General features: G+C 46.0%; 1 long non-coding RNA gene across 1 annotated transcript; it reads right to left on the reverse strand.

Annotated features, from left to right (window-relative positions):
- Nucleotides 1-5257: 5257 nt before the first annotated feature.
- LOC118566921 lies at nucleotides 5258-5822 on the reverse strand. The gene is made up of 3 exons (XR_004933358.1): nucleotides 5763-5822; nucleotides 5472-5579; nucleotides 5258-5366 (listed from the first exon to the last, which is right to left on the reverse strand). It is a non-coding gene; the product is annotated as an uncharacterized LOC118566921 (long non-coding RNA).
- Nucleotides 5823-9609: the final 3787 nt, after the last annotated feature.

Consider the following 9609-nt stretch of genomic DNA (forward strand, 5'->3'; position numbering starts at 1 on the left):
GAGAGCCCAGACACACTACGGAGAAAACTCAATTTGGCCGCTTGGATCAGGATAGCAATCTTGTTCTTTCAATCACCGCACAAATCTCATGACCATAGATGAGGATGGGAACATAGATCAACCAGTAATTCGAGAGGTTTGCCTTTTGACTCAGCTCTCTTAACAGACTGGTACAGCATCACTGCAGATGCAACACCAATTCATCAATCTCCCGTTCCAGCTTTCCCTCCTTCATGAATAAGACCGAGATATTTAAACTCCATGGGACAGGATATATCTATATATGCATTCTGTTTCATCAAAAATGTAATTATGCTAGAACAGGGGTGGCCAACTCCGGTCCTCGAGAGCCGGTGTCCTGAAACTTTTAGAGGTTCCCCTGGCCCTACACACCTGAAACAAATAGCTCCTCTGTATGCAGTCAGGTTCTTCAGGGTGTCAGACCAGGGACACATCTAATAGGTTGCAGGACACCGACTTGAGGACTGGAGTTGGCCAACCCTGTGCTAGAACATGACATTAAAGATCAAGTTTGATGCTAATATACTTAATACATTTCAATCAATATTAAGCCAATTAATACCAATGGTATTTGCTTTTACAGCTTGTTAGCCTGTGCAAGGAGTAGCCCTTAATGTCTGCACAGAACTCACTCCAGCTTTTGGCATATTTCAAATAATTTTGGAAAGACATTTCATGCTTAATGATCTGGGCCTCATTTTAAAAAACATTGCTTTGAATCCATAAAGTACATATAAAGATGTATAAAGTCTTATAAAACCATGCATATGCTCACCAGCATGCAATTTCCCTTTATAAATCAGCTGCACCTGAATGTTTGGACACAAAGTTTTGCCTTATGTTCTGCACACCCAGTCAACCATAAATGGTTAAAGCAAAGCACTTGAGTCTTAGTGTGCAGTTAAGACCTGGCAGACCAATTTCTTTTTTCAAAGGTTAACTATGGCAACCACAGAAAAGTAAAATATCTGAAAAATTAGAAGGCATTTGTTTAAATAGGAGGTAAGCAATTGTCCCCACCCCCCACATTAAAAGAAATTCTTAAAAGTGACTTAAGACCCATTGAAAGTCTTCATCCTGGAGGATGCTGTGCATCCAAATTCTGATAAGGGAGACCCTGTCATGGGCCAGATAATCTTTGATCCATGAAACTGCTCCCTCCCTTGCCATGTAAGAGTCTGTATTTAAGTGAATGCATGGCTGAGAATTTGAATGCCACACATTGTGCATTTCCCCCTGCCCCCACACATTTCTCAGATGGCTGTTATGACCTGGTTTAAATGGAAGGAAAACAGTTTTTGGACAAGTGGGAACAAAGTTCTCAAAACCCAATTTAGTATATCCTCATTAAAATTTATTTAAAAAGTAAGTTTGACACATTGTGGGCGGCGTCACTTGACACATTGTGGGCGGCGTCACTTGACACATTGTGGGCGGCGTCACTTGACACATTGTGGGCGGCGTCACTTGACACATTGTGGGCGGCGTCACTTGACACATTGTGGGCGGCGTCACTTGACACATTGTGGGCGGCGTCACTTGACACATTGTGGGCGCGTCACTTGAACACATTGTGGGGCGGCGTCACTTGACACATTGTGGGCGGCGTCACTTGACACATTGTGGGCGGCGTCACTTGACACATTGTGGGCGGCGTCACTTGACACATTGTGGGGCGGCGTCTACAGTGTGCCCCAACTATTGTGGGCGGCGTCACTTGACACATTGTGGGCGGCGTCACTTGACACATTGTGGGCGGCGTCACTTGACACATTGTGGGCGGCGTCACTTGACACATTGTGGGCGGCGTCACTTGACACATTGTGGGCGGCGTCACTTGACACATTGTGGGCGGCGTCACTTGACACATTGTGGGCGGCGTCACTTGACACATTGTGGGCGGCGTCACTTGACACATTGTGGGGCGGCGTCACTTGACACATTGTGGGCGGCGTCACTTGACACATTGTGGGCGGCGTCACTTGACACATTGTGGGCGGCGTCACTTGACACATTGTGGGCGGCGTCACTTGACACATTGTGGGCGGCGTCACTTGACACATTGTGGGCGGCGTCACTTGACACATTGTGGGCGGCGTCACTTGACACATTGTGGGCGGCGTCACTTGACACATTGTGGGCGGCGTCACTTGACACATTGTGGGCGGCGTCACTTGACACATTGTGGGCGGCGTCACTTGACACATTGTGGGCGGCGTCACTTGACACATTGTGGGCGGCGTCACTTGACACATTGTGGGCGGCGTCACTTGACACATTGTGGGCGGCGTCACTTGAACACATTGTGGGCGGCGTCACTTGACACATTGTGGGGCGGCGTCACTTGACACATTGTGGGGCGGCGTCACTTGACACATTGTGGGCGGCGTCACTTGACACATTGTGGGCGGCGTCACTTGACACATTGTGGGCGCGTCACTTGACACATGTGGGCGGCGTCACTTGACACATTGTGGGCGGCGTCACTTGACACATTGTGGGCGGCGTCACTTGACACATTGTGGGCGGCGTCACTTGACACATTGTGGGCGGCGTCACTTGACACATTGTGGGCGGCGTCACTTGACACATTGTGGGCGGCGTCACTTGACACATTGTGGGCGGCGTCACTTGACACATTGTGGGCGGCGTCACTTGACACATTGTGGGCGGCGTCACTTGACACATTGTGGGCGGCGTCACTTGACACATTGTGGGCGGCGTCACTTGACACATTGTGGGCGGCGTCACTTGACACATTGTGGGCGGCGTCACTTGACACATTGTGGGCGGCGTCACTTGACACATTGTGGGCGGCGTCACTTGACACATTGTGGGCGCGGCACTTGACACATTGTGGGCGGCGTCACTTGACACATTGTGGGCGGCGTCACTTGACACATTGTGGGCGGCGTCACTTGACACATTGTGGGCGGCGTCACTTGACACATTGTGGGCGGCGTCACTTGACACATTGTGGGCGGCGTCACTTGACACATTGTGGGCGGCGTCACTTGACACATTGTGGGCGGCGTCACTTGACACATTGTGGGCGGCGTCACTTGACACATTGTGGGCGGCGTCACTTGACACATTGTGGGCGGCGTCACTTGACACATTGTGGGCGGCGTCACTTGACACATTGTGGGCGGCGTCACTTGACACATTGTGGGCGGCGTCACTTGACACATTGTGGGCGGCGTCACTTGACACATTGTGGGCGGCGTCACTTGACACATTGTGGGCGGCGTCACTTGACACATTGTGGGCGGCGTCACTTGACACATTGTGGGCGGCGTCACTTGACACATTGTGGGCGGCGTCACTTGACACATTGTGGGCGGCGTCACTTGACACATTGTGGGCGGCGTCACTTGACACATTGTGGGCGGCGTCACTTGACACATTGTGGGCGGCGTCACTTGACACATTGTGGGCGGCGTCACTTGACACATTGTGGGCGGCGTCACTTGACACATTGTGGGCGGCGTCACTTGACACATTGTGGGCGGCGTCACTTGACACATTGTGGGCGGCGTCACTTGACACATTGTGGGCGGCGTCACTTGACACATTGTGGGCGGCGTCACTTGACACATTGTGGGCGGCGTCACTTGACACATTGTGGGCGGCGTCACTTGACACATTGTGGGCGGCGTCACTTGACACATTGTGGGCGGCGTCACTTGACACATTGTGGGCGGCGTCACTTGACACATTGTGGGCGGCGTCACTTGACACATTGTGGGCGGCGTCACTTGACACATTGTGGGCGGCGTCACTTGACACATTGTGGGCGGCGTCACTTGACACATTGTGGGCGGCGTCACTTGACACATTGTGGGCGGCGTCACTTGACACATTGTGGGCGGCGTCACTTGACACATTGTGGGCGGCGTCACTTGACACATTGTGGGCGGCGTCACTTGACACATTGTGGGCGGCGTCACTTGACACATTGTGGGCGGCGTCACTTGACACATTGTGGGCGGCGTCACTTGACACATTGTGGGCGGCGTCACTTGACACATTGTGGGCGGCGTCACTTGACACATTGTGGGCGGCGTCACTTGACACATTGTGGGCGGCGTCACTTGACACATTGTGGGCGGCGTCACTTGACACATTGTGGGCGGCGTCACTTGACACATTGTGGGCGGCGTCACTTGACACATTGTGGGCGGCGTCACTTGACACATTGTGGGCGGCGTCACTTGACACATTGTGGGCGGCGTCACTTGACACATTGTGGGCGGCGTCACTTGACACATTGTGGGCGGCGTCACTTGACACATTGTGGGCGGCGTCACTTGACACATTGTGGGCGGCGTCACTTGACACATTGTGGGCGGCGTCACTTGACACATTGTGGGCGGCGTCACTTGACACATTGTGGGCGGCGTCACTTGACACATTGTGGGCGGCGTCACTTGACACATTGTGGGCGGCGTCACTTGACACATTGTGGGCGGCGTCACTTGACACATTGTGGGCGGCGTCACTTGACACATTGTGGGCGGCGTCACTTGACACATTGTGGGCGGCGTCACTTGACACATTGTGGGCGGCGTCACTTGACACATTGTGGGCGGCGTCACTTGACACATTGTGGGCGGCGTCACTTGACACATTGTGGGCGGCGTCACTTGACACATTGTGGGCGGCGTCACTTGACACATTGTGGGCGGCGTCACTTGACACATTGTGGGCGGCGTCACTTGACACATTGTGGGCGGCGTCACTTGACACATTGTGGGCGGCGTCACTTGACACATTGTGGGCGGCGTCACTTGACACATTGTGGGCGGCGTCACTTGACACATTGTGGGCGGCGTCACTTGACACATTGTGGGCGGCGTCACTTGACACATTGTGGGCGGCGTCACTTGACACATTGTGGGCGGCGTCACTTGACACATTGTGGGCGGCGTCACTTGACACATTGTGGGCGGCGTCACTTGACACATTGTGGGCGGCGTCACTTGACACATTGTGGGCGGCGTCACTTGACACATTGTGGGCGGCGTCACTTGACACATTGTGGGCGGCGTCACTTGACACATTGTGGGCGGCGTCACTTGACACATTGTGGGCGGCGTCACTTGACACATTGTGGGCGGCGTCACTTGACACATTGTGGGCGGCGTCACTTGACACATTGTGGGCGGCGTCACTTGACACATTGTGGGCGGCGTCACTTGACACATTGTGGGCGGCGTCACTTGACACATTGTGGGCGGCGTCACTTGACACATTGTGGGCGGCGTCACTTGACACATTGTGGGCGGCGTCACTTGACACATTGTGGGCGGCGTCACTTGACACTTCATTGATGTCCAGTTGAACTGAATAGGAAACAGATGTCAATGATAGCGTTGTACTTATTGCACATCACATTGCATGGTACAGTCAAACTAGTTCTCAAATCCATGTTTAGGGCATACAGTTACCTTTAGAAGTTTGCCTCAACCTGGAAGCCAATAACTGGAGTGAAGCAGTTTTCTTCAGAGACACATCATACTGTATGCCTCCATTTTGCTCAATTGGCAAGCAAGATGCTAGGGACAGAAAACTTTTAACCATTTTGTTTTCTGAAGATTCTTCATAGTGACATCTAGCATATCAACCTTACTAAACCACAAAGACAGCTGAAACTTCACCATAAATTAGTGCAGCATATTTGTAAGGCATATAGTTAACAATTTTACAACAAACTTTTATTGAAAAAAAACCTTACAAACCTGTATGCCAAACGGTTACTGTGCAGAAGATCAGAATCCAGACACCTCCCATGGTTCTTGTCACAGCTGAAGGTGCAACTGACGTCTGAGGCTTAAATAGACCTGCCTGTAGGCGCCACAGCTGCAAATGATCAACTCTTAATGGTTTCTTCTTCTTCTTCTTGGTGAGGAGTGTGGGTCAGAATGGCACTATGTATTTCTAAAGATGCTGATATCTATCATATGAATTTATATATACTAAATCCTCCTAATAATTCCTTATATTATTTCATATTGAAATAAATATTGATAACATTCATTTTTAATACTTCTGCTGAATATCCACCAGGTCAAATTAAACTTTCTCCTTGGTAAGGTTTCTAACCAAATTCCTTCTTTCTTCTTCATACTTCTTACAATACATCACTACATGTTCTACTGATTCTTCATCTACCTGAACTGTTTCCCTGTTTGAATAGTGTGACATTTAATCCAGTATGTCCAAATCTAAGTCTTCAAATAACAGTTTCCTCTCTTCTGTTTCTTTCTGCTATCCTCATTTCCCCGACTTTCCATTGAATCCTATAAAACTATCTTCCTCTCCTTTCTTCTTCCCATTGCTTTCGCCATGTTTCCTTCAGTCTTTGTTTAATGATACTTTTGATTTATGTTTTACTTAAGTTAACAAGCATTCAAAACTCTCTTGCACATAGCAATAACTTTCTGAATATGAAACTCCCATGTAATTAATTCATCAAACCAAGAAATTTAAAGGTTTTAACCCTTTCTATTTCTTGATTATATAATTTAACCTTTACCATAATGTAATTTTTTTTCCATGTGAAGACAACTGTTTTAGATTTTTCCACTGAAAGTTTGAATCCCCAATTGTCTGACCAGTCTTCTATCTCATTAATAGCTTTTTGTAATTTCTTCACAAAAAAATCATATCATAATCAATATTTTGACCTCTCACCCAAATTGCCCCATCATCTGCAAAAAAGAGAACACCCAAACCCATTTTCTATATGTTTAAAGACATCATTAATCATCATAGAAAAAGGTAACGGACTTATTATGCTTCCTTGAAGTGTTTCATTTTCAAAAAGATATTTTGAAGAATAACTCCTTCCTATTCTGACCTGTATTTTTCTTCTAATTAAAAAAATATTTTAACCACCTACATATTCTACCTTTAATATCCATCCTCACCAGTTTGATCATCAGTCCTTCCCTCGACATCAAATCGCATGCTTTCTCAATATGAAATAATACAGCCACTACACGTTCTCTATTTACTTGTGCTCTTCTAATTTCATGTTCCAGACACAGAGATGGATCCATAGTAGTCCTTCCTTTTCTGAATCCACTTTGCCATCTAGATATATATTGATTCCTTTCTGGATAACATGTTAACCTGTCATTAATCATTTTCTCCATTATTCTACGAATATTAGATGTTAATGCAATAGGCCTATCATTTCTTGGGTTTACCTATTGGTATGATCACAACTTCTTTCCAAACCTTTGGCAGCTTTCCCTCCTCCCAAACTCGATTATATAATTCCAACAAAATATCCTTTGATTGATCACTAAGTTGACTTATCATGATATAACATATTTGATCTTTTCCTGGAGCTGTCCTCTTTGTTTTCCTTATAGCCCCATTTAGCTCTGCTTTTGTAAATAGTACATTAATTAATTTATTGTTCTCTGGATAGACAAACTCTCTTTTCACCCCATTCATTCTTTTATTCATTCCTCATATTTTATCTATTTTTGTTTCTCTTCCTACTGAATTACAAAACTTTCTCCAAAATACCGTCTCTGCATTTTTTTTTTTGTTTTTCTCACCATTGAGACAAATGGTGAGAAATCACCTCACTAGACCCTTTATTGTCTTCAAGAATTGTTGCAGATGCTTTCAATATTTAGTGCCTTATTTAGCTTAATTTCATCTTTACATTTTATCACCAAACTCCCATCTCGAAGGACTTTTGCCATTTCTACATCTCCCACCTTGTTTTTCAGTTCCCTAGATAATGTAGCTGGATTCATTTCTTCATCTTCCTTCCTAAATTTAAGGATTATTTCGAACTCTCCCCCCGCCTACCTTCTTCCGGATAATCCTTATTCCTTCCTCAAAACTATCTTCACCCAAACTTCTTTTATTTGAAATTCTCCCTTCCTCCTTACGCAGGGGCGGTTCTAGACAGGGGCCAACAGGGGCCCATGCCCCTGTAGAAATGGTCCTGGCCCCTGTCATGGCCCCTGTACTAAAAGCATGATGTTAAATGAACTTCTCATAATTATTTGCAATGGCAAAGAAACCATAACTGATTGGTTACTTTGACCAATTTTATTTTTTACCTATACAGTTTTACTCTTAGAAGGATTTAAAAATTAAGATGTTTCACGTTTAGCTTTAGCCGTATTGAGCTGGGGGCAAGTTTTCAACTGCTAGATAAGGGGTCTGAAACCTGCAGTTCCAGAGCCACAAGTGGCTCACTTAATATTATTACACAGTTAAATATTGCCATTTTATTGTTTAATTTTTTTGTTCTGTGCCCCTGTGAAAAAACACTGGCCCCACCTTGGCACCCCTGGTAAATTTGGTCTAGAACCGCCACTGTCCTTACGCCTTGTATCTGCCTTACCTCTTTCTCTTATTCTAGATACTTGAAACCATTCACCAAAATCCATTTCGTCCTCTTCATCTTCTTCCTGTGAAGCCATTCTGACCCAGTCACTCACCAGTTTAGGCCAACCGCCAAATCCAAAAACAAATCTCCAAAACTGCAATCAAAAATTCCTGCCAACCGTCTCTGACTCTCCGTCACAATCCTCCCTAATGGGTTCTCCTATCAGTGAACCAAAATGACTCAGTGCTCATCGCAATCCAGGGCATTTTTGCATGAATGTAATGTCGTTTTTTTCATACATGATCTACGTTTGCCTTGACAGATGTTCCTGACTAAAGAGCACGACAGCTTTACGAACAATTCTCCACATGAAGCTTCAAGCAACAGCACAAAGAAGTGGAAACTAAATGCTGAAAAATTCTTGATCAACCAATAAATGTTTTTCTTTAGTTTTAGACAAGCAGTATGGCTGAAAGAGGTGACGTTACTGAAATAATCTGTTTAGATACAGATTATTTTTCATTGTTTAGGTAAATGTTAGTTTCGTAATATTAAAGCTTTGTCTAAAAAGGGGATTCTAAGACTTCCTTTCTGAACCCGATTTTCCATAAACAGAGCCATGTGGATAAGAGATTTTGTAACCGAGACAATTAAATAAATTAAATGTTCCAAAGTTTTTTTTTCTGGTGATTGTCCCCTTGTTTCTAGTTAAAGTTTAATTTAACATAATCATCCATCCATCTGTATGTTGTCCTATCACCTTTATTGGACCGGTTATAAAGGTTATTTTGACAGGTTACAATGTCTGTGAGGGAAGCCCAGATATATTTGTCTGTATACCGTACCCAACTCGTTTTGGGGATCATGTGTTTGTTAAGACATTTTGCCCTCCAGTAAATTTCTGGTTACCTCCCAGAGGGACTTTCCTGAACCATTGGATGGATCAGATACTCGTCATTAGATATCTTTCAATATGGAGGACCAGTTGCTAGGCATCTGGTTGCTGCAGCTTCATAACTTTTCTTTTCCAGTGGCTCTTTCCAGGGCCGGATGTAGAAAGATGTTCGTTTTTGTACCCTATCCACACGGGGTTTACTCCGTCAAATTACATTTGATTTGTTTGGAAAGCACTTTGTGCAGCACAAGTTATTGGAAATGTGCCATACAAATAAGACTGACCTTGACCTTTGATCGGTAGGCCGGCATAAACATTATGCATGATAATA

This window comes from Fundulus heteroclitus, chromosome 19, assembly GCF_011125445.2.
Source record: "Fundulus heteroclitus isolate FHET01 chromosome 19, MU-UCD_Fhet_4.1, whole genome shotgun sequence".
Taxonomy (NCBI): domain Eukaryota; kingdom Metazoa; phylum Chordata; class Actinopteri; order Cyprinodontiformes; family Fundulidae; genus Fundulus; species Fundulus heteroclitus.